The following is a 27,372-nucleotide window of genomic DNA, read 5'->3' on the forward strand; positions in this document are numbered from 1 at the left end:
TGGGAGATTAAAATAAGACAAAGGCTGGTGCACAGTCTGGGTATGCTTACCTATTAGCAATATTAGAAGTCAGAATGATTCATGTATGCAGCAGAGTCTACTGGGCCAGGCTCTGAGCTTGGTTATGTAGTACCAAGATGAACAAGGGGCATCCTGTCAGATACGATCTAGTGAGAGTGTGTGTGTGCACACGTGCCCTCAGTTGTGTCCAGCTCATATGACCCCATGGACTGTAGCCCGCCAGGCTCCTCTGTCCATGGGATTCTCCAGGCAAGAATACTGGAGTGGGTTGCCATGCCCTCCTCCAGGGGATCCTCCCCACCCAGGCATCAAACCCGAATCTCATGTCTCCTGCACTGGCACTCAGATTCTTCACCAACTGTGCCACCTGGGAAGCACCAAGATGAACAAGAACATTCCGTCAGACACGATCTAGTGAGAGCATGAAGGTAGTTTTCTGCCTCAGCCCCACCCCCGTGGTATTTCGGTGTTAACACTAGAGAGGAAATAGCTAGGAAAGGCCCCCTCGCCCAGGGTTTCTCATGCCGGCGCTCTTGGCATCATCACATTGGCCCCTCCAAGTCCTACGACAGTCCCCGTGTGGACCCTGCTTTCTTTTCATGCAGTGTCAGTAAAACAGATGAGTCATTAAGGTGAGAGTTTATCAAAGGTTCATAATTAACAAGAAGGAAATAATCACCTCATGACTGAGAACTTGAGCTTGGCAGTTAGGCAGATCGGAGGTATCACTTTTTGGCTTAGTCAACTTTTATATCTGTGATCTCAGATATGTCATTTAGCCTTTCTGCATCAAACCGCCTTCATATTAAATGTACAGATCATAGTATTGACCACACTGGGCCATTGTAAGGGTTTGATGAGAATGGTAGAATACGCTAGGTGTCCAAAGAACTGGCTACAATTAAACACAGAACAGTAATCTGACCTATATGTAAGGTATGCTCTCCAGATTTCCCCGCAACTATTAGCCTAGTTTTATCTTGTAGCTAACATCCAAGCACCAAACTTTCAGGAACACACCTCAAAATCCAGATCCCTGAAAAGAATGACACTCTTGCCCTTCTCATCTCTTAAAATGCAAACTTTATTTGCTTCACATTTTCTCGCCAAAGTATTAAACATATGGTATTTCATCTGTCTCCATAAAATTTTAAAGCAGATACAGATGTTCTTCTCAACTAAGTGTTGGATTTAGAGTCAGAAGATCTGGTTGTGAATTTTGCCTCCTCTGCGTATTAACATTGGGATCTGAATCAACTGGCTTCCTCACTCTGAGCTCTGGTGTCCCCATTTGCAAAGTAGTAACAATGATGCAATGATGGTAGAAATGATGGTGAGACAGGAATTCCTTCACAAACTTGTTAGGAGAGTTATACAAATTATTGTGTGATGATGGTTGCATCGTTTAAATTGTAAAGTTCCCATTTGTCTTGTGATTGGGGAAACCAAAGCTCCTAACATGGAGAAGAGACTCAAGGTCACCCACAGTCAGACTGTGTCCGTGAATGTCAGACTGGGACACTGCCAATGTAATGACCTCCTGTAAAACCTCAGGAGTTTGTTAACCTTTGGCCCCAATCTAGCTCAGCTTCAAGATGAAGCTTCCATATTTCCCCTAGACAAGGTCTGAGATGCCAACAGTGGATTCCACACTGGCTGTGTAAGGTTACAACAGTGAATAAGAAGGTGTCAGGACCCTCGTGGCTTATAACTTATCACAGCCTAGTAGAATGACCTTAATGATAGTCTAGTTTTAAGGCTTCCTTAAAATTAGGAGGCTACTGAGACTTATGCTGACTACATAGCTTGTCACATCTCATTGAGGAAAAGAGGAATAGGCAGAATGTGAGCTCAACTTTTCCAGATCCCTAGACCAAGGCTGAGTCTCATGTAACTCTGACATTAGCAAATTGCACCACTAATTCTTTCCTATTTCAAATAGGATCGCCTTGTGACTTCCTAAGATAGTTTGCTTAGGGTATTAGATGGGCAGTAAAGATTTCATCTTCCTTCTTCATTCCTACTTTGGTAGAACACCCACAGGCAAGAGGAGGTCCAGTATCTTTGCATCTGGATGGTTTTAGTGTGATGGACAGACATCCCTCCACTAAAGAACAGAATTTAAGCTTTTAGCTTAATTAACACCCTGTCTTAATTAAGACTCTTTGGCTAGCTGAATTAAATTGGGGGATTTATTGCAAAGTTCCTGGGGTGTCTTACAAAAACGATGCAATGGCTGAACAGTCAAAACTTAGCAAAAGAGATAACAGAAGAGCCTCTTGGGGTTCCTTAGTAGATATTGAAGGCTGTAAAACAGCTCTAGAGCTGTGCCGTTCAATATAACAGATACTAGCTCTTAAATTCAAATGTAAATTTAAACAAAATGAAAGGGTCAGTTCCTCAGTATCCACATGTGGCTACTGGATTGGACAGTGCAAGCTATAGAATATTGTCATCGCTGGGAAAGTTCCATAGCAGAATGCTGCTCTCGGTTCAGTTCAGTCACTCAGTCGTGTCCAACTCTGCGACCCCATGAATTGCAGCATGCCAGGCCTCCCTGTCCATCACCAACTCCCGGAGTTCACCCAGACTCACGTCCATCGAATCAGTGATGCCATCCAGCTATCTCATCCTTTGTCATCCCCTTTTCCTCCTGCCCCCAATCCCTCCCAGCATCAGAGTCTTTTCCAATGAGTCAACTCTTCACATGAGGTGGCCAAAGTACTGGAGTTTCAGCTTTAGCATCATTCCTTCCAAAGAACAGCCAGGACTGATCTCCTTTAGAATGGACTCAAGCATTCTAGCAGCTCATTCCCAAGACTCCCAGACTCAATGTTACCCTATTCTAGTTCACTAATTTTTTGGACAGAGAATTTGATTGGCCTGGCTCAGATGTGTGTGCATGCCAGAAAAATCGACAATGACTGGGGAGAACAGAGTCATTTCATACAGGCCTTGCCTAACTGGTTGTCTCCACTGGGGTTGTGGCGTATAAGAGATCCTTCCCAGAAAAAGCTATGGGTCATACTATTTTCTAGACTCATCTAATGTGGTGTCTTTTTTTTCTTTCCAATGGAAGTATAGTTGATTTACAATGTTGTAATAATTACTGTTGTACATCAGAGTGATTCAGATATACATATACATTCTTTTTTCATATTCTTTTCCATTATGATTTATCATAGGATATTAAATACAGTCCTCTGCTATACAACAGGAACTTGTTGTTTATCCATTCTATATATAACAGCTTACATATGCTATATTAATTGCACACGCCATCCTTCCCTCAATGCTTTCACCCCTGGCAATCACAGCGTGTTTTCTAGGTCTGTGATTCTGTTTCATAGACAGGTTCGTGTCTTATTTTAGTTTGCACATAGAAGTGGTATAATACAGTATTCATCTTTCTCTTTCTGACTTAGCTTCACTTAGTATGATAATCTCTAGTTCCATCTCTGTTGCTGAAAATGGCATTATTTTATTCTTTTTATGGCCAAGTAATATTCCATGGTGTGTATGTGTTTGTGTATCTTTTTATCCATTCATCAGTTCACAGACATTTAGGTTGTTGCTATGTCTTGGCTATTGTGAATAGCGGTGCAAGTATTAATGTCTTTTTGAATTAGAGTTTTGTCTGGACATATGCCCAGGAGAGGGACTGCTAGATCATATGGTAATTCTGTTCTTAGTCAAATGTGATATCTTAACACAATTCTGAGTAATGCCTCCCAGAGCTTGCTATTCATCTATGGTAGCCTGGGATGATGAAATGGAGAATCAAGGAAGTAGATTCAGGGTTACAACCCACTTCCTGTGTCTCATTTGTTACATTCACAATGTCTTCTTTCACATTCCTCTTTTTAAAAATCTACTTTATTAGGAAAGGAGTTTATATTTATGTTCTTGTTCATTTTAGCATTCTTGAAAACATCCTAATCAACATCAGCCCTCTTATAAGATGTCCCATTGGGCATGTTAATAGCAACAGAAGACAGAATAAGACAGCATGTTTTTATGTCTCTTCATCTCAAGGTATAACTCAATGTATCTGAGGCTGCATATGCTAAAGGGATGATTTATTTTAAATCTAGCAAACCCTCTGAATGCATGATACATTTTTTTTGTTTTTTTTTTGGAACACAAGTTCAGAGGAGAGACAGAGAAGCCAGCAAAGTTTCATTGAGGAGCTTTTGTCCCCTCTATGAAAAGCATCTGCACTAATAACAAAGAAACTGATGCACAAAACTAATTATTGGAGTTGTTTTTAATTAACCTGGCTAGCTAATGTAATCCCTGGAACATTCGTTCATCCGCAGGAGTTTTATCTTCAGGACAAAATCATCACTGGTTTTTGTGCTCATTGGATCTGTGTGGATTGGGCATCATCAAGCCCTTGTATTGAGAAGATGAGTTTGCAGATCTAGGTCACTGAGGGGGCTGAGGGATTTACTTTCCCTCACTGCTTACAGTTTCTTCTTGAGTTTGTCTCCCTATAGACTTCCTTTCCTAGGTTTCCACAGCACCCTCAGGTCTTGTGTCTTATAGTGTCTTAAACTCTAAGCATACCCTGGCTCAGAGCTGCCCTGAGCTGACGGGCATCACCTGTCCACACACCCAGTGGCATTCTGAGGATGCATACACCTGAAAACCTTCCAAGGGAGCAGTTCAGTCTTGACTGTATGTTAGAATTGGCTGAGGAGCTTTTAAAAAGACTCAGTCTAGCTTCATGTGTGCATGCTAAGTCACTTTGGTCATGTCTGACTCTTTGAGACCCTATGGACTGTAGCCCACCAAGCTCCCATGTCCATAGGATTCTCCAGGCAAGAATACTGGAGTGGGTTGCCATGCCCTTCTCCAGAGGATCTTCCCAACCCAGGGATCGAACCCACATCTCTTATGTCTCCTGCACTGGCAGGTGGGTTCTTTAACTCTTTTGCCACCTGGGAAGCCCCCAGTCTAGCTGCACTCCAGATGACTTAAATCAGAACATCTAAGGGAGAGACCAGAATCAGTAATTTTTACAGCTCACTGACTGACTGCAAAGACTCCTTGAGTGCCAAGTGAGTGGTCAGCAGCATAACCACTACCTGGAGTTTGTTAGAAATGCAGGTTCTCTGAGCTCTCCAGGACCTACTGAACGAGAATCCGCATTCTACTAAGTTTCCCAGGTCTGTTCATATGCATATTCAAGATCCATAAAAAAGCACTGCTCTACTAGTAGCTCTCAGGCTTGAGCATCAGAAGCACCTGGAGGGCTTGTTACAATGCAGAGTGCTGGGCCCACAGTGAGGCTGTGCATTTCTAACAATGCAGTAATACAGGTGATCCCAGGTGATGCCCATATGGTACAGGAAGCACATTTTCAGATATACTGAAGGCATACTTTATCCCCAATTCATTTATTCTCCTAATACTGGAGAAGGGAATGGCAACCCACTCCAGTATTCTTGCCCAAAGAATTCCATGGACAGAGGAACCTGGCAGGCTACAGTCCAAGGGGTCACAAAGAGTTGGACACTTTCCCAATATTTGGGGCAGCACAATATTTTGAGGCACAGGGGATAGTGTAGTGAATAAGGAGTCAATCCCTGCCCTCATGGAGCTTAAATTCTAGAGGAAGTCCAAACAATAAATAAGCAACTAAATTACTGAAATTTTGCAGACCATGTTAAGTCTCTATGAAAAAAAAAAATTTAAGTGGTCAGGTAAGGACTCTCTGAAGGACTGCCATTTGAGTAGAGACCTGATGGATAAAGGTTAGAAATGTACAGTCAAGGACAGGAGAAACTGCATTCTAGGCAGAAGGAAAAGGAAATATAAATGCCCTGACCCAAGGTGGGCTTAGCAAGCTCCAAGTAAGATGGGGAGACCCAGGAATAGAGGTTCCTTGTTTATCTCCAGAGCTGCCAACTCCTGGCTAAATGATTCAGGGAATCCTACTTTTCCTTTCCTGGCCTGTTTACTCATCAAGTGTCCTGTGTAGCATTCTTAGAAAGATTTAAATTTTATCAAGAATTTAAATCACGCTCTATTCACACAGAAGTTACACTTGCCTGCTGGCATCAGATCTCTACGGGGGAAAGAAAAGAGAACCTTCCAACAACATTGGGTGAGCCATCCATCTTTACTGGACCTTGTAATAGAGACAGACGAGGGATGCAGTGATTTCACTGCCATTGGGAAACCCTGAGACACAGGAAAGAAACTGGCAGGAGGAAATAGAGAACAATGAAGAGATAGACCAGAAAAGGCTGCCTAGTTATAAACTATGGGGTGGAGGTGATGGTGACATAGGGAGTCACTGGTTTCATTCTTCCTCCTAGAAGAACAACTAGTAGTAGACAAGATAACGCTGAGAAAACCCTAGAACATGGGAGTGAGGCTAAAGCACCACAGAGACCGAGGCAGTCTACAGGAGAAGAGCAAGAGGAACAGCTATGCGCTGACTACACTGCCCCTCCCCAGGCTGGCATGGCACCACACCAGGAGGGCTCCCCTGAGCTTACAGCTTCTCCAGTGAGAAAAGAAGATCCAGGGTACACATCCAGCTGCCCCAGCAATGTGAGTAACTTCTTGGGAGTCCCCACTGCAGCCTTGGCCACTGAGACTCAGACTGATGGAGAAGAGGGGAGAGGTTTGAACAACCAACACTTGGATCTTGGCAGAATGAGTTCCTACCTACAGGAAGTCTTAACCACTAGGTTCACTCAGCTGCAGACCTGAGATGGTGGGGAACTCAAGGGAGTACATGTCTGCTTTATTTGGGGACTCAGATGAAAATTTCAAGCCTAACTGGAGCCTAACCCCTACACAGGGGAGCAGGGGAGCTAATTCATGGCCTTGTTCAACCATGAAGCCTTGGAACCTGAAAAATTACTTGGCATTGCAGCATCTGAGCAGGGAACCTGGTCAGTGACTCTGCAGAGACAAGCCAGTGACCCCACCTGGCCAAAGAGTTTGATGGAGAGGTCTGCCTGTTCTGTGACTACCCCTACCTTTCTATGTAGTGAAACTAAGCTGTAGCCCTGCTCATGCTGCATACAGCCTCCAACCCTGCAAACCAAAATCCCTAACCAGCATTCCTGGGAATCCTGGTAGCATACTCTGCAGCCCTCAGTACAGTGGTACATGAACAGAGTACATGACCAGCAGCTTTGGTCTGCAGAGTCAAGATAATGGCCAACACTATCCAAAAAGCTTAGCATACAGGTATGTCTTATTTGATTCCCAAACATCTTGCTGAGTCTTAGGCCTATTCTTCAGCTTGACTGGGCAGGGAAGCTAACATATAGCCCCACCCAAAGCTGAGTACAGCCCAACCCAACAAGGAAACCTAACCTAGACAGACCCTGAGAGCAAGCCCCACCTTCCAAACTGACACATGCAGAAAACCAAGCAAGCGGTCTGGTAAAGTCTGGAAATGGAGACTACTTACTCAAGTGTGCAGACACCAACAAAGGAAATAAAAGATAACACACAAAAAATAACTGTAAAGATATACCACCAAAGTAAACTAATAAAGCTTTAATAACTGGCCATAAAGAAATGGATGCCTATGAACTGTCAAAGAATTCAGAGTAATCATCTTTTAAAATGTTAAGTGAACTATAAGCACACACACACAGAACTAAATGAAATTAGTAAAACAATTCATGAACAAAATCAAGTTCAACAAACAAATCCCAAAGAAAAAAATATATACTGAGTAAAGTACAGAATTCAATAGAGGGCTTAAACAGTAGATTCATCCATGCAGAAGAAAGAATCAGTGATCCAGAAGACAGGGCATTTGAAATTATCCAGTCAGAGGAACAAGAAAATAGAATGAAAAAGGGTGAAGAAAGCCTGCAGGATAAATGGGACAAAATTAAAAGAATAAACATCACTGTTATGGGGATCCCAGGAGAAGAAGAAAAAAGGAAAGTATATTTAAAGCAATAATAGTTGGAAACTTCCTAAACTGGGGAGACAAATGGACATGCAGATCCATGAGGCCTAAAGAATCTTAAATAGATTGACTTCCAATAGGGCTACACCAAGACATGTTATACTTAATTTGTCAAAAGTCAAAGACACAGAATTTTGAAAGCAGCAAGGGAAAAGAGGGAAGTTACATAAATAGGAACCTCCATAAGAGTATCTGTGCAGTTTTCAATAGAAACTTTTGGCCAAAAGAGGATGGAATGATATGTTAAAACATTGAAAGGAAAGTACTGTTAACCAAGAATTACCAAAAAATGAAAGACAGTTAATGACTTTCCTGAACAAACAAAAGATGAAGGAGTTCATCACTAGACTTACAAGAAATGATTCTTCAATATCTGCAAATCAATCAACATAATACACCACATTAACAAATTGAAAAATAAAAACCATATGATTATCTCAATAGATGCAGAGAAAGCCTTTGACAAAATTCAACATCCATTTATGATAAAAAAAAAAAAAACCTCCAGAAAGCAGGAATAGAAGGAACATACCTCAACATAATAAAAGCTATATATGACAAACCCACAGCAAACATTATCCTAAATGGTGAAAAATTGAAAGCATTTCCCCTAAAGTCAGGAACAAGACAAGGGTGCCCACTCTCACCACTACTATTCAACATAGTTTTGGAAGTTTTGGCCACAACAATCAGAGCAGAAAAAGAAATAAAAGGAATCCAGAGTGGAAAAGAAGAAGTAAAACTCTCACTCTGCACAAACCCTAAAGACTCCACCAGAAAATTACTAGAGCTAATTAACGAATATAGTAAAGTTGCAGGATGTAATATCAACACACAGAAATCCCTTGCATTCCTATACACTAACAATGGGAAAACAGAGAAATTAAGGAAACAATTCCATTCACCATTGCAAGGAAAAGAATAAAATACTTATGAATATATCTACCTAAAGAAACAAAAGACCTATATATAGAAAATTATAAAACACTGGTGAAAGAAATCAAAGAGGACACAAACAGATGGAGAAATATACTGTGTTCATGGATCAGAAGAATCAATATAGTGAAAATGAGTATACTACCCAAAGCAATCTGTAGATTCAGTGCAATCCCTATCAAGCTACCAACGGTATTTTTCACAGAACTAGATCAAATAATTTCACAATTTGTATGGAAATACAAAAAACCTCGAATAGCCAAAGCAATTTTGATAAAGAAGAATGGAACTGAAGGAATCAACCTGCTTGACTTCAGGCTCTACTACAAAGCCACAGTCCTCAAGACAGTATGGTACTGGCACAAAGACAGAAATATAGATCAATGGAACAAAACAGAAAGCCCATAGATAAATCCATGCACCTATGGACACCTTATCTTCGACAAAGGAGGCAAGAATATACAATGGAGAAAAGACAATCTCTTAACAAGTGGTGCTGGGAAAACTGGTCAACCACTTGTAAAAGAATGAAACTAGAACACTTTCTAACACCATACACAAAAATAAACTCAAAATGGATTAAAGATCTAAACATAAGACCAGAAACTATAAAACTCCTAGAGGAGAACATAGGCAAAACACTCTCTGACATAAATCACAGCAGGATCCTCTATGACCCACCTCCCAGAATATTGGGAATAAAAGCAAAAATAAACAAATGGAACCTAATTAGATTTAAAAGCTTTTGCACAACAAAGGAAACTATAAGCAAGGTGAAAAGACAGCCTTCAGAATGGGAGAAAATAATAGCAAATGAAGCAACTGACAAAGAATTAATCTCAAAAATATACAAGCAACTCCTGCAGCTCAATTCCAGAAAAATAAACGACCCAATCAAAAAATGGGCCAAAGACCTAAACAGACATTTCTCCAAAGAAGACATACAGATGGCTAACAAACACATGAAAAGATGCTCAACATCATTCATTATCAGAGAAATGCAAATCAAAACCACAATCAGGTATGATCTCATGCCAGTCAGAATGGGTGCTATCCAAAAGTCTACAAGCAATAAAAGCTGGAGAGGGTGCGGAGAAAAGGGAACCCTCTTACACTATTGGTGGGAATGCAAACCAGTACAGCCACTATGGAGAACAGTGTGGAGTTTCCTTAAAAACTGGAAATAGAATTGCCATATGACCCAGCAACCCCACTGCTGGGCATGCACACCGAGGAAACCAGAATTGAAAGAGACACATGTACCCCAATGTTAATTGCAGCACTATTTATAATAGCCAGGACATGGAGGCAACCTAGACGTCCATCAGCAGACGGATGGATAAGAAAGCTGTGGTACATATACACAATGGAATATTACTCAGACATTAAAAAGAGTGTGTTTGAATCAGTTCTAATGAGGTGGATGAAACTGGAGCCTATTATACAGAGTAAAGTAAGCCAGAAAGAAAAACACCAATACAGTATACTAATGCATATATATGGAATTTAGAAAGATGGTAATGATAACCCTGTATGCGAGACAGCAAAAGAGACACGGATGTATAGGACAGTCTTTTGGACTCTGTCGGAGAGGGTGGGGAGGGATGATTTGGGAGAATGGCATTGAAATATGTATATTATCATATGTGAAATGAATCACCAGTCCAGGTTCGATGCATGATACAGGGTGCTTGGTGCTAGTGCACTGGGATGACCCAGAGGGATGGGATTGGAGGGAGGTGGGAGGGGGGTTCAGGATGGGGAACACGTGTACACCCGTGGCAGATTCATATTGATGTATGGCAAAACCACTACGATATTGTAAAGTAATTAGCCTCCAATTAAAATAAATAAATTTATATTAAAAAAAGAAATGTGAAAGAGTTCTAATAAAAGTAAAGGAACACTCATTAACATCATAAAAACATAAAGTATGTCAAAAACTTACAAATAAGTTTATAATCACAGATTTTATAATACAGTAATAAGATGTTTCATTTACAACTGTAGTTAAAAACTAAAAACAAATGTCATAAAAATAACCATATTAATATGCTATGGATGTGAAATATTAAAAATGTATACATTTTAACATGAAAATAAGATGTTCTAATTTTAAGATACTTTATGCAAGCCTTGTGGTAATGATAAGGATAAAACTTGTAGTAGTTACCCAAAAGAACATAATCATCAGGTTAAAGAATACTTAATACCAAAAGGCTTCAACACACACACACACACACACACAGAGAGCAGGATAAACAACAAGGAACAATGGATCTACAAAACAGTCAGAAAACTATTAACAAAATGGCAACAGTAAGTCCTTCCCTATTAATAATTATTTTTAAAGTAAACAAATTCTCTAATCAAAAGATGCAACATGGCTGAAGGAATTAAAAAAATCAAGATCCAATGATATGCTTGCTGCCTACAAGACTCACTTCAGCTTTAAAGTCAGAAAGTAAAGGAACAAAAAAAAAAGATATTTCAAGCAAATGATAATAAAATGCAGGGAGTAGCTATACTTATAATAGATAAAATAAACTTTAAATATGTTGAAAGCAACAAAGAAAAACATTACAGAATGATAGAGGCATCAATTCTTCAAGAAGATCTAGCAGTTTTAATATTTACAATTAGCCTATGTTGGAGCACCTCAGTATATAAACGAAAAGTAAAAGGAAAAATAAACAGCAGTACAATAATAGTTTGAGATCTTAATACCCTACTTTCAACAAATGGACAGATTGTCCAGAGAATCAATAAGGAAATGGTGGATTTGAACAACACTCTAGACTAGCTGGACTAAACATATACAAAACATTCTATACAACAACGGCAGAATACATATTCTTCTCAAGTGCACATGGAACATTTTCTAGGATAAATGGTATGTTAGGCAACAAAAGTCTTAGAAAAACTCTAAGAAGATAGAAATCATACTGAGTATCTCTGACCAAAATGGCATGAACCTAAAAATCAATAACAGTAGAGAACTGGATAATTCTTGAACACTGAAATCAAACAGCTCTCTCATGAGCTACCAATGGATCAAAAAGAAATTAAAGGGGAAACAGAAAAGTACATTGAGACAAATGAAACTGGAAATACAACATACCAAAACTTATGGGATACAGCAAATCCAGTTCTAAGAGGGAAGCTCATAATAATAAATACCTACATTAAGAAACAGAAGATATCAAATAAGCAAGCTAACTGTACTTCAAGGAACTGGAAAATTAAAGTGAACTCAAACTTAGCAGAAAGAAGAAAATAATAAATATTAGAGCAGAAACAGAGGACAGAAAAACAATAGAAAAGATTTTTTAAACTAAGATCTGTTTCTTTAAAAAGATAAATAAAATTGGCAAGCCTTTAACTAGTCTAATCACTGGAAAAGGAAACATTACATTTGATACTACAGAAATATAAAGGATCAGAAGAGGTTATTATGAACAGCTATATACCAACAAATGGGACATCCTAGAAGAAATGGAACAATTCTTAGAAATATATTATCTACCAACACCAAATTGGGAAGAAATAGAATATCTGAATAGATTAATTACTAATAAGGATATTGAATCCCATGCACTTGGATGAGAAGAATTAATATCGTTAACGTGGCCACACTATGCAAAGCAATCTACAGATTTAATGGAATCCCTTTCAAATTACCCATGGTATTTTTCACAGAACAAGTAATACTAAAATATATATGGAACTTAAAAAACCCAGAATTGCCAAAGCAGTACAAGGGAAAAGAATAAAGCAGAATGCATAACCTCCCAGACTAAGCGCTACAGTAATCAAAACAGTGTGATACTGGCACAAAAACATATAGATCAATGGGATAAAATAGAATAGAGAGCCCAGAAATAAACCCACACACCTAAGGTCAATTAATATTCAACAAAGGAGGCAATAATACACAATGGGGAAAAAACAATCTCTTGTGCAAGTGGTGTCAGTAAAGTTGGACAGCTGCATGTAAATCAATGAAGTTAGAATACACCCTCACACCATACACAGTAACAAACTCAAAAAGGCCCAATAACTTAAATCTAAGGCATGACACCATTAAACTCCTAGAAGAGAACATGGGCAAAACATTCTGACACAAATTGTTCCAATATTTTCTTAGGTCATTTTACCAAGGAAATAGAAATAAAAGCAATAATAAAAGCCCAAAATTGTTAATAAAAAGTTCAAAATATTGTACAAGCATCTGGAGAGACAACACAATTCCTGTCAAGATTCTGATGGCATTTTTTACATCAGTAGAAAAAATAATCCTAAAATATATGGAAAAACCAAAGACCCCAAATAGCCAAAGTGATTTTGAGACAGAAGAAGAAAGCAGGAGGCATCACACTTTATGATTCTAAACTGCATTGTAAACCTGTAGTCATTGAAACAGTATGGCATTGGCATTAAAACAAAGCATATGACAATGGAACAGAAATGAGAACCCAGAAATAAACCCATGCATATATGGTCAGTTAGTTCAGTCGCTCAGTCATGTCTGACTCTTTGCAGCCCCATGGACTGCAGCACACCAGGCTTCCCTGTCCACCACCAACTCCCAAAGCTTGCTCAAACTCATGTCCATCAAGTTGGTGATGCCATCCAACCATCTCATCCTCTGTCATCCCCTTCTCCCCTGCCTTTAATCTTTCCCAGCATCAAGGTCTTTCCCAATGAGTCAGTTCTTCACATCAGGTGGCCAAATATTGGAGTTTCAGTTTCAGCATCAGTCCTTCCAATGAATATTCAGTACTGATTTCCTTGAGGATTGACTTGTTTGATCTCTTTGCAATCCAAAGGACTCTCAAGAGTCTTCTCCAACACCACAGTTCAAAAGCATCAATTTGTTGGCGCTCAGCTTTCTTTATGGTCCAACTCTCACATCGACACATGACTATTGGAAAAACCATAGCTTTGACTAGACAAAGGCTTTGGTGTAGTCAATAAATCAGAAGTAGATGTTTTTCTGGAACTCTTTTGCTTTTTCTATGATCCAATAGATGTTGGCAGTTTGATCTCTGGTTCCTCTGCCTTTTCTAAATCCAGCTTGAACATCTGGAAGTTAACGGTTCATGTACTACTGAAGCCTCACTTGGAGAATTTTGAGCATTCCTTTGCTAGTGTGTGAGATGAGTGCAATTGTGCAGTAGTTTGAGCATTCTTTGGCATTGCCTTTCTTTAGGATTGGAATGAAAACGGAGCTTTTTCCAGTTCTGTGGACACTGCTGAGTCATGGAGAAACTGAAGATAGCTTTAGGAAGTGTTGCTGGGGAAAAGCACTTATAAAAATAAAATGAAGCTATATCCCTATCGTCTACCCTTCATAAAAATGACTGAACTTAAACACTTAAATGGAAGACATGAAACATTAAGCTCATAGAAAAAAAGATAGGAAAAATACTCCTGGAGATGGGTCTTAGCAATGATATATTTTTAAGATATTTAAAAAATTAGTAGGGGGAATTACATCACACTACAAGTGGTGGCAAGAATACACAGAAGAACTGTACAAAAAAGATCTTCACGACCCAGATAATCACAATGGTGTCATCATTCACCTAGAGCCAGACATCCTGGAATGTGAAGTCAAGTGGGCCTTAGAAAGCATCACTACGAACAAAGCTAGTGGAGGTGATGGAATTCCAGTTGAGCTATTTCAAATCCTGAAAGATGATGCTGTAAAAGCACTACACTCAATATGCCAGCAAATTTGGAAAACTCAGCAGTGGCCACAGGACTGGAAAAGGGCAGTTTTCATTCCAATCCCAAAGAAAGGCAATGCCAAAGAACGCTCAAACTACCGCACAATTGCACTCATCTCACACGCTAGTAAAGTAATGCTCAAAATTCTCTAAGCTAGGCTTCAGCAATACATGAACCGTGAACTTCCAGATGTTCAAGCTGGTTTTTTTTTTTTTAGAAAAGGCAGAGGAACCAGAGATCAAATTGCCAACATCTGCTGGATTATTGAAAAAGCAAGAGAGTTCCAGAAAAACATCTACTTCTGCTTTATTGACTATGCCAAAGCCTTTGTGTGGATCACAAATAAACTGTGGAAAATTCTGAAAGAGATGGGAATACCAGACCACCTGACCTGCCTCTTGAGAAACATATATGCAGGTCAGGAAGCAACATTTAGAACTGGACATGGAACAACAGACTGGTTCCAAATAGGAAAAGGAGTATGTCAAGGCTGTATATTGTCACCCTGCTTATTTAACTTATATGCAGAGTACATCATGAGAAATGCTGGGCTGGAAGAAGCACAAGCTGCAATCAAGATTGCTGAGAGAAATATCAATAACCTCAGATACGCAGATGACACCACCCTTATGGCAGAAAGTGAAGAGGAACTAAAAAGCCTCTTGATGAAAGTGAAAGAGGAGAGTAAAAAAGTTGGCTTAAAGCTCAACATTCAGAAAACGAAGATCATGGCATCTGGTCCCATCACTTCATGGGAAATAGATGGGGAAACAGTGGAAACGGTGTCAGACTTTATCTTTTTGGCCTCCAAAATCACTGCAGATGGTGAATATAGCCATGAAATTAAAAGACGCTTACTCCTTGGAAGGAAAGTTATGACCAACCTAGATAGCATATTGAAAAGCAGAGACATTACTTTGCCAACAAAGGTCCATCTAGTCAAGGCTATCATTTTTCCAGTGGTCATGTATGGATGCGAGAGTTGAACTGTGAAGAAAGCTGAGCGCTGAAGAACTGATGCTTTTGAACTGTGGTGTTGGAGAAGACCCTTGAGAGCCCCTTTGACTGCAAGGAGATCCAATCAGTCCATTCTAAAGGAGATCAGTCCTGGGTGTTCTTTGGAAGGAATGATGCTAAAGCTGAAACTCCAGTACTTTGGCCACCTCATGTGAAGAGTTGACTCATTGGAAAAGACTCTGATGCTGGGAGGGATTGGGGGCAGGAGGAGAAGGGGACGACAGAGGATGAGATGGCTGGATGGCATCACCGACTTGATGGACGTGAGTTTGAGTGAACTCCAGGAGATGGTGATGGACAGGGAGGCCTGGCGTGCTGCGATTCATGGGGTCACAGATAGTCAGACACAACTGAGCAACTGAACTGAACTGAACTGAACAATGCCTCCACACCACAAAAGAATCAACCACTATAGAATTTGAAGAAATATTTGCAAATCATATACCTGATGAATTAATATCCAAAGTGTATTTTAAAACTAATACAACTCAGTAGCAAAAAAAAAAATTAATTATGGCTTCTCTGGTTGCTCAGTGGTAAAAAATTCTGCCTGCCAATGCAGGAGACCTAGATTTGATCCCTGATCCCAAGGATCCCAGATGCTGCAGAGCAACAAAGCCTGTGTGCAAGCCACAACTCCTGAGCCTGTTCTCTAGAGCCTGGGAGGTTCAACAAGCGAAGTCACCATAATGAGAAGCCTGTGCACAGGAACAAGAGTAGCCCCCACTGAGAAAAGCTACTAGAGAAAAGCCTGTGAAGCAATGGAGGCTCAGCACAGCCAAAAATTAATAAGTAAATAATAATTCAATTAAAAAAATGGGCAAAGGACATGAATAGATATTTTTCCAAAGAAAATATTTGATTCAAATGATGAAGAGATACATGAAATGATGCTTAGTCTTACTAATCACCGGGGACATGCAAATCAAAGCCACATGAGATATCTTCTCACACCTGTTAGAATGGCTATGGTGAAAGAGACAAGAGAAGAAATGCTAGCAAGGATGTGGACAAAAGGGAATCCTAGTACATTGTTGGTAGGAATGTAAATTTGTAAGCCCACTATGGAAAACAGTATAGAGGTTCCACTAGAACACTTTCTAACACCATACACAAAAATAAACTCAAAATGGATTAAAGATCTAAACATAAGACCAGAAACTAAAACTCCTAGAGGAGAACATAGGCAAAACACTCTCCGACATAAATCACAGCAGGATCCTGTATGACCCACCTCCCAGAATACTGGGAATAAAAGCAAAAATAAACAAATGGGACCTAATTAAAATTAAAAGCTTCTGCACAACAAAAGAAACTATAAGCAAGGTGAAAAGACAGCCTTCAGAATGGGAGAAAATAATAGCAAATGAAACAACTGACAAACAACTAATCTCAAAAATATACAAGCAACTCCTGCAGCTCAATTCCAGAAAAATAAATGACCCAATCAAAAAATGGGCCAAAGAACTAAATAGACATTTCTCCAAAGAAGACATACAGATGGCTAACAAACACATGAAAAGATGCTCAACATCACTCATTATCAGAGAAATGCAAATAAAAACCATAATGAGGTACCATTTCATGCCAGTCAGAATGGCTGTGATCCAAAAGTCTACAAGCAATAAAAGCTGGAGAGGGTGTGGAGAAAAGGGAACCCTCTTACACTGTTGGTGGGAATGCAAACTAGTACAGCCACTATGGAGAACAGTGTGGAGATTCCTTAAAAAACTGGAAATAGAACTGCCTTATGACCCAGCAATCCCACTGCTGGGCATACACACTGAGGAAACCAGAATGGAAAGAGACACGTGTACCCCAATGTTCATTGCACCTCTGTTTATAATAGCCAGGACATGGAAGCAACCTAGATGTCCATCAGCAGACGGATGGATAAGAAAGCTGTGGTACATACACAATGGAGTATTACTCAGACATTAAAAAGAGTGTGTTTGAATCAGTTCTAATGAGGTGGATGAAACTGGAGCCGATTATACAGAGTGAAGTAAGCCAGAAAGGAAAACACCAATACAGTATACTAACGCATTTATATGGAATTTAGAAAGATGATAACGATAACCCTGTATGCGAGACAGCAAAAGAGACACAGATGTATAGAACAGTCTTTTGGACTCTGTGGGAGAGGGAGGTGGGGGATGATTTGGGAGAATGGCATTGAAACATGTATAATATCATATAAGAAACGAATCGCCAGTCCAGGTTCGATGCAGGATACAGGAAGCTTAGGCTGGTGCACTGGGATGACCCAGAGGGATGGTATGGGGAGGGAGGTGGGAGGGGGGTTCAGGATGGGGAACACGTGTACACCTGTGGCGGATTCATGTTGATGTATGGCAAAACCAATACAATACTGTAAAGTAAAAAAAAAAAATAAAAATAAAGTAATTATTGTTTAAAAAAAATGAAATTAAAAATAAAACTACCATATGACCCAGCAATCTCAGTTCTTGGTATATCTCCAAAGGAAATGAAAACACGTGTTGAAGAGAGAGTGACACACCCATGTTTACTATAGCATTATTTATAAGAGCCAAGACAAGGAAATAGCCTAAGTGTTCACTGATGGGTTAATGGATGAAGACATTGTGATATAATATCTTTAGATAAGTACTATATATACACATATAAAATATGGATAGATAATAGAGTATTATTCATGCATTAAAAACAAAATCCTGCCATTTGCAACAACATGAATGGACCTTGAGAGCATTGTATTAAGGATAATTAGAGGAAGACATATACTGTATGATCTTGCTTACATTTGGAATCTTAAAGAAAAATTCATAGATATCTATAAGAAAGAAATAGAGTTACAGATATAGAAAACAAACTTATGGATTCCAGGGGGTACGGGGGTTGATAAATTGGGATGGACATATACACACAACTATATACAGAAAGGATAACTAATAAGGACCTATTCTATACCATGGGGGACTCTACTGAATACTCTGTAATGACCCATATGGGAAAAGAATCTAAAAATGAATAGATATATGTATACGTATAACTGATTCACCTGAAATTAACATTGTAAATCAACTATACTCCAATAAAAATTTTTTTAAAAAGAAAAATTAATAGAAAAAGAGATCAGATTTGTGGTTATTAAAGCTGGTTTTTGTTTAGTCACTAAGTCGTGTCCGACTCTTTTGTGACCCCGTGGGCTGCAGCCCACCAAGCTCTTCTGTCCACAGCATTTACCAGGCAAGCATGCTGGATTGGGTTGCCAATTCCTACTCCAGGGGATCTTCCCAAGCCAGGGATTGAACCGGTGGCTCCTGCAGTGGCAGTCGGATTCTTTACCACTGAGTTGCCCTGGAAGCCCTACTAGAGATGGGGAGGAAGGAGTACTAATTAGATGAAGGTGGTCAGAGGTAAAAACTTTCCATTGTAACATATATAAGTCCTGGGGACAAAACATACAACATGTTTGCTGTAATGAACACTGCTATGTGGTTTATTTGAAAGTTGCTAATAAAGTAAATCCTTAAAGTTCTCATCACAAAGGAAAAAACATTCTTTTTTGTGTGTATGTGTCTGTATGAAATGATGAATGTTAACTAAACTTACTGAATCACTTCACAGTACACCTAAATCAAGTCCATACACTGCACACCTTAAACTAATACAGTGCTGTATGTCAATCATATCTCAATAAAATTGGAAAAAACTGTAAGGTACACAGCTGGGAGATGCCGCTGAAACAGTGCAGGTGGGATACGCATTAGAGGCGGAGCTTCAAGAGGCATTATAGGGGAAGTAGGGCTGGAGTAGGAGGGCCTATACAAATATATATAAATGGATCATATAACTTTATATAGATTTTGTTGAAGAGCTACATGCATGAAGTCTGAAGATGATAGTACCAAAACACTTTAAACACCTTGTCTTCAAAGTTGACAGGCCTCATCAGTCTGCAAAATATTTTCATTCCTATTTCCCTCCCTGACTTCCCTTCCAGGAAGCACAGAGCCAAAATTAATACTCACATAGAGAAAAAGATATTTGCATACATTTTATATGCAGTGTATGCCTCTTTCATCCACAGCCTTAAAATTATAATGATAATGCTTTTAAAATTACTCAGAGTGGGAATTTCTTGACCTTGGGCTCAAGTAGATCTAGATTTGAAAGTCCCAGCACTTTCTAGCTTTGAAGGAATAAATAAGTCTTAAGGTCTCTGAACCTCTATTTCTTCATTTAAAGTAGAAAAATTTTAAGTCGTGGTTTACTGAGTCTATGGCATCATTCTAGGAAAAACTATGTAGAAGCAAAGGGCTGGTTCCTGGTAGGCAGTGGGTGCTCCCCAGGTGCTATTCCCCTTTCCTCCTGCATGATGTGAGAGGCCATCTCTCTTTTCTGCCCTGGTCGGAACAACACAGAACCTATCCTATGTCTGATTGGAAAATACTCCCATATGCTTAGGCCTAACTGATGTTCCCCCTCCAGCTTCCTTTCATCCCAACCCTAGTTAAATACTGCATAAAGGGTCCCCAGGACACACACATGTCCCTCCCCTCCTAACTTCTCCCTAGGTAAATAACAGATGCCATTGTCTTCTGTTAGGCTCATTAGAGATGCTTAATCATCTGAGCCCCTGTGGTGGCACGGCCATAAAGGAGCAGCCTTTCCAGGGCGTTGGGAACGACAGAGCTCCAGCTTTGGCAGGCCTAAAACTGATGAGGGCGTTGGCAGTGCCTCTGAGCCTCACAGCCTAGTGTCGGGGGATCCCCCTTCCCGATCTGGATATTCTGTTAACTGATTATATTCGAAATGTCAAAGAATATTTCACAACCCTGCTTCTCCTTTAAACTCTGTCTGATCCCAAAAGAGACATCTCCGGGTCTACAGCTGTTCATAAGTGACAAATGAAAAAAGATGTATTTAGATTGTTCCTTTAACAGCTTGAGAGAAAAGCAAAGCAGCCTTGAAGCTGTGGGATTTTGTTTGGAACCCTGGCCAGTGAGCCCAGTACATAGCAATGAGGGTTATTTCAACCTAGGTCTATGAGGATTTCTGAGTACACAGAGTTCACCACCACTCATGCGCAAGCTCCAGCTCCAGCTCCCAAGGTGACCTCACAGGCAGGAGACAGTGCACATTCAGGTGACTCAGTGACAAGCAGGGAGTGTGTGTGTGTGTTAGTCACTCACTCATGTCCTACTCTTTGCAACTGCATGGACCCACCAGGCTCCTCTGTCCATGGGATTCTCCAGCCAAGAATACTGGAGTGGGTTGCCATGCCCTTCTCCAGGGGATCTTCCCGGCCCAGGGATCGAACCCAGGTCTCCCACATTGTAGGCAGATTCTTTATTGTCTGAGCCACCAGGGAAGCCTGACAACAAGGGGACAGACACCAAACTGACACCTAGGTGCTGCTCTGAGAACCTTCATTAAGTCTGAAGACTCTGAAGCATCCAAATTTGCCTTTCATGGTGGCTGCTTCTGAGCATCGTCTGTGGGTCTAATTTCTGGAGCTGGTCTAATTTCTGGAGCTGGTCTATTTCAGGCACGTGTCTGTGGATTCCTGGTGCACCCGGCAGTTAACATTGACGCCTAGGTACCCTGGGTGCCAGACGCAATCTCCTTCTCACACTCCACCGTGTCCTAATGCAGCAGATGGCTTTGGTGCCCAGGTTAATAGCCCTCTGACCTACACCTGATTTCAGCCACAGCTGTGGTTGACAGCTCAATTCACCCTAAAAGCTCCCCTAGCTTAGTTAATACACAGGACAGGGGTTACTGGCTGATGGGGAAGAGTAGCCCATCGCAGCCCCAGCATCTCCTTCCTGCCCTCTTTTCCCTTCCCCCACAGAGATATTGTGGGGGAATCACTGATACAGAGATCTGAAAGTGGGATTCATGGATGAGCAGCCTCATAAGCTGTACCTGAGAGACTGACAGAAATGCAGGATCTCAGATAGGTTCCATTGCAAGCCTACTGGGTCCTAGTCTGCATTTTAAAAAGATCTTCAGGGACTTGCCTGGTGGTCCAGTGGCTAAGACTCCATGCTCCCAATGCAGGGGGCCTGGGTTCTATACCTGGTCGGGGAACTCGATCCCACATGCTGTAACTCAAGATTCCACATGCCACAACAAAGATGAACCCGCATGTGGCAACTAAGACCTGGCATAAAATCAAGTAATTAAAACAATAAGATCTTCAGATTATTCTGAGGAACACTCAAATTTGAGAATCGCTAGTCTATACTGCTTTATGCATAGGGGGAAAAAAATGTCTGACCCAAAAAATGCCTGGCCCATCAACTCTGTCTGCTTTTGCATAATAATGGTGGATCTAATATGAAATGGAGTAGACAAGACTCTTGCTTTTTTAAATTAAAGGAGAAAACTGCCTCATGCTGTTACCATGTTATATTTCATTGTCAAACATCAAGAATCATTCAATTAATTAACTTGGAAAACAAAGTTCCTTTAGATTACTGAATGCAGGTTCATTCTGGTGCTTCAACACCAGCAGTGCCAGAAAGAATAATTTCCTGAAAGCTTCCTATTACCACACAAAGGAAGTCATTCTTGAGGAAAAAAAAAAAAAAACAACAGCCCTAATAGAATTGCTTTTCATTTGCACTCATGCAGGAAGTTGCCAAATGTTTGTGCTCACCCATTCTATCAAAAAGTTGCTTTCTTGCCATAATTAAAATATATGATGGCTGCTCCACTAGCCACATGGTAACTCTGCCCAGGTATTGAGATTTTCTCAACTAAACCTCACCGTTATGAATAGATCTTAGGTGGCTGAAGCTGGGATAGGCTGTTTACGCATGAATCAGAACCAACTCCTTTCTTTTATAGGATACACTTATGTGTACAAGCAGGTGTGAGTTCACACATGGGGGCTTCAAGCAATTGTCCCCACTGGAATTCTATTACAGACTCCTCAACTCTGAACACAAGGCTCTTCTCTGGTCTTTTCAATGCATGAGCATTTCTTTCATCAAAGGAAGGATTGGAAGTTGAGGGGAAAAAATAGTTTATTCTAGTTCTATCTATATTTACCTACCCACATTCCCTCCCTTTTTCTTTCTTTCAACTACCTACATATCTACCTTGTTATCAATACCTATATATCTACCTTATTATCAACTGTTTAAAACTAAAGAACATTAATTTGAGCAAGCTCAGAGACATCCAGCATGGGACATATCTATTTCCATAGTTTTTTCACATAAATTGTCAGTGGTAGCTGATGTTTGACTCTGTACATCACGGCACTAAGGACAACCCATTCCTTTTGAGTATGGACTGGTTTTGCTCCTTTGGATCACCTGTAATCTTATTGTAAAGACAGTTGGTTGGGCGTAATTTAGTGGCTTTACTCTGTAAGTGGCCATTGTTTCTGAATTCTGAGTGATTTTTCATTCCTGCCCATACTTCCCTTGAGTTCAGCAAGGGGAGCATTTCTAGTTCAGTCTTCGGAGCCCACCTTGTCAGCTTTTACAGTTGGCTTACTCCAGCTCTTGTAAATCATCTTCCCCCACCACCCGCCCCGAGACAAAAACCTACGTCTTGCTGTTCACCAAGTCACAGGAGGAAATGGAATAGCTAGGGTCGCACGCAGGGAGACTCCACAAATGGAGGAGTGAAGGCACACCTCTTCATACAGGTGACAGTATCCTTACATCAGCCCAGATGCTCGTTTTTACATCACATGCATCGCCCGATTTGACCATCATCACAGCCTCATAAGACGGGCAGTTCTTACACCTTTTGTTCCATTTTACAGAAAAACGAAAGCTTGAGGCTCAGAGAGAAAGAAGACTCATTGCCCCTGAGGCCACTTCCTCAGTTCTCTCTATGAAGCCCTGGGCTGAACATTTCCACGGCTGGGAAAATGCCTGGCCTCGAGAAGCACGTCTGCTCACCCCAACTTCCAGCTTATCCTGGGCCGGCTTTGCTGAAGAAATAGCATGGCGTGCATATGTGAAGGGGCCTGGAAGGCATGCCTTCCGGGAAACGGCATTTCTTGTGACGTAGCCGCCATGCACGGCACACAATTATTTATAGTGCTCAACTTTATCTTCCAGGCTGTGGGTTTCCTCTCTCACCTTTTAAACTCTCAAATACGAAGCCTACTTGACCACTAATACACTGTGATGGCTTCAGAGTAAGTCCCCACAAATGGAAGCTGCTCTTTAATTATTCAGAAATGTGACAAAACCCATCATCAATCCCCAGGTCTGAGTCACAGGGGGACCCCGGCAGCAGTTCAAGCATTACTCCCAAACCGCAGCCACTCGGACAAGAACAACAGCAGATGCTTGGGCCTCCCCAACAACTCACCCAGCAATAAACCCATCCTTGGGGCTCTGTCCCTTGGCTGTTGCATGCCGGGATGACAAGGGTTTTCAATCGGTGCTGTGAGGAAAGGAAACCTCCCCTCACAATACATACACACTCACACATTCACACACATGCTCACAGTGTCAATCAATCTAAGAGGCAGACTAAGAATGAAAGATCCTTAAGCTACCATTCAGACACCGCTATGCAATCAGAAAGACACACCTGTTTGCCTCACTGCTTTCAACCAATTACTGGAAGTTGCACAGTGATGTCTAGATACCTTGTGCATCTCCTTACTATATCTTTATCCATTCCCTTTGTTTTGAATGATATTAGTGCCCTTATAATAATAGTAGAGTTTCCAGAGAGATCCCTAGCCCTAACTTCTGTGTGCACACACAGTGGGAGGCATGGGCCACGAACCAGGAAGGGGCCGGTAACCAGAAGGCAACCATGCTGGTGCCTTGATCTTTGACTTCTCAGCCTCCAGAACTGTGAGCAAGAGATCTCTGTTGTTTATAAGCCACCCAGCCAGGGCTATTTTGTTACAGAAGTCAGGACAGACTAAGACAGTGGCCCGTGGTCTGGCCATCCCCACATCCTATTTTAGAGATGCATTGATGTTTGGATGGGGTATTACAGGGATGTTACGGAAGAGGGCCCCAAAAGGAGATGGACAGAGGTGAACCAGAGCCTGGGTGGCCTCTCCCCTAAAAGGCACCTCCTGAGGTCAGTGCTAAAAATGACCAGGAATCATTCAAGGAAAGGAAGGTGGAAACAGCATTCCAGCAGAGAGGGAGGGGCACAGTCTGGGCACAGATGTGACACCGCAGAGCAGGGATGTGTCTCCAGGATGCTCACTGTGGCTGAAGGAGGGGACATGCAGCGGGAGGGGGAGGGGAGAGCAAGGAAGGGCTCAACAGTCTCAGGGCGCAATGGGCTCAGCCACAGAAGGCAGTGCTGTGCAGGGAGTGAGGCAGAGCCCTGCGGGACAGAATTATGGGGCCACTTCCGGGACTCTGATGTACCATGACCCTGCCTCCCTGCCATGCTCACAGCACACACGCTGAGCAGGCAGTCAGTCATGGAGGGCTGGAGACCCAATCAGAGCCACAGGGACCCAGGAAAGACAACCAGATAGGATGGGTGGGGTGCAGGGCATAGTTGAAAGGGGAACTAGCCAGGGTGGGAGGCTAAATTTTCTTTCAATATTAAAGGAACTGAAGGGCTCAGAAAGAACAATGGTAGAGGCATGTGGGCCAAGATATGGGGACTTCTCAGCAGCCTCAGGCTGCCCTGGGGCCTGGCGGTCATGGAGGCAAGGATGACCAGCAGAAGATGCTGAGCATGGGGAGACCCTGTCCCTCTAGTCATGGGAGGGGCCTGCTCCTCTTGGGGCTCAGTCCCCAGCCCACTCTCTGGCTGGGGGGAGACCTGCAGCCCTCCTTTCCTGGTCAATAAATGACAGGAGTGCACTTGTCCTTCACAGCCCAAAAACTGCACATTGATGCTTCTGTAAATGGAAGCTCTTTGCACAATATGTCTGTAATGCGCTCTAAGTGAGCGTGAAAGAGCGAGCTGACAGTTTGGGGTCAGAGTCGCCATCCCTGGGGGCAGATGCAGGCAGTGTGACATGGAAAGGCGGAAGATGAGGTGGGGGAATGGGGTGCGGGGGGTTGTGTGTTTCATGCCACCAGGATGAAGGCCAGACCATCCCCTTGGGGATGTAGGGAAGATGGCAACAGTGGCGGGTGGGGGGCAGTGATGGGGGAGAAGGGAAGCCACCCCCCTCCTCCACCAGGAAGGCTCTGGGAAAGTGAGCAAAGATGCAGGTGTGCAGCTGAAGGTGGACCTGCCTGGGTTCCGAAGGGAATGAGAGAAAATTACAAACTGATACACGGGAAAGAGAAAAAGGATGAGGATGGGGGTCAGAGGCATAGGGGCCACTAGGTCACCGCAAGTCTTTCCGATGGAAACATAGAAGGTCTAAGAAATGGGAATGTGGAGCTCAGAGGAGGCTACTTGCCTTCCATGAGTAACTTACAAGGTCATTTCATCAAGGTCAGAGCCCACTGCTCCTGGAGTGAGTGTTCCCCTACACTTCCCCACCCCCACCTTTGTGCCTTCTTGGCTGAACCCTCCAGCTCCCCCAGGGAGCCTGGAGCCCAAAAGGGGGCTCTGACAACACAGAACCTTCCCAAGCCTGCCTCCTCCTGGAGGGCAAGACTAGGCTCTGCACTCTGAGGCCCTGGGTGCTGTGCTGTCCAGGCTCAGAGGGAGAAGGGACTGGGATGGGACAATAATGCCAGTGTGCGCCTGAGGCCACGCTGATGCACTCAGCCTCCTGATGCTGAGCCCACCTGTGTGTGGATGCTGGTCTAGATGGAGCCAATCTCCCTCAAGGACAGCAGGGCTTACACCTGCCCGGGACTGAGTCCTGATACCCAATCATACTACAGGGTCCTGATCCCAACTCAGCCTCCCTCACCCACCAGCCTCCTTGGAGGCTCCCACAGGCCTCCCAGTGATACACAGGTGTGGGCCCGGTCTGTCCACCTCCTGGCTTTGGCTCCCAGCTGTATCACATGGAACGCCTTCCTCCCTTCCCAGCCGTGTGGCTCATAGACCATCTAGGTCTTCATCCTCCTCACTGTTAGAACTGCTGATGCGGCAGCATGAAGAGAGGTCAGGTTCACTTTATGCGACCAGTTTTCAAGATCCTCTCCACCTTGCACTTTGGGAATTGTCTCCATGGGGGTCAGTTCATGAGATGTGGGATCATAGCTATAAAAGGTGCCAAGCTTGGGGAGGAGAGAAGGAGCTGACAGAGGAAGAAGGTAGAATAGGAGAGTGGTCAGGAACTCCCTTTCAGAGTGAGTGAGACATTTGTTGAGATTTGCCTCTAAGATGCACTGTTGTAAGACTGTGAACAGTTTTCTTAGGGGTGAGAACAACCTCATGAGAGCTACTTACGTAAGTTCTTCTGAAGGTATAGGCTGACCTACGTGCTTGTAGCCTAAACAGGCACTGCATAGGCTTGACTGCCCTGTAGTCCTGTGCCATCCCTGGGAACCAGTGATTATTCCCATTTCACAGTTGCAGAGCGTTGAGCTCAGAGGGAGAAAACATGAAGGAGATCCCATGATGACTCAATACTGGAGCCTGTACTTGGACCTTGGTCTGGTCATCTCCAAAGCCCGCATTTCTTTCCCTACCAATGACAGAGCCCTTCCTCTTTGCCTCTCGTGACCATATTGGGAGGAAATGTCAAGTATAATTCCTGAATCTTGAGCTTGAGAAAGCTTGAGAAAGTCAGGCCAAGAAGTGCTGCAAATATAGTGCACATGACATATCTGGTGGGAAGATAAAAAATGTCAAGT

The sequence above is a fragment of the Bos javanicus genome, chromosome 18 (genome assembly GCF_032452875.1).
Source record: "Bos javanicus breed banteng chromosome 18, ARS-OSU_banteng_1.0, whole genome shotgun sequence".
Lineage (NCBI taxonomy): Eukaryota > Metazoa > Chordata > Mammalia > Artiodactyla > Bovidae > Bos > Bos javanicus.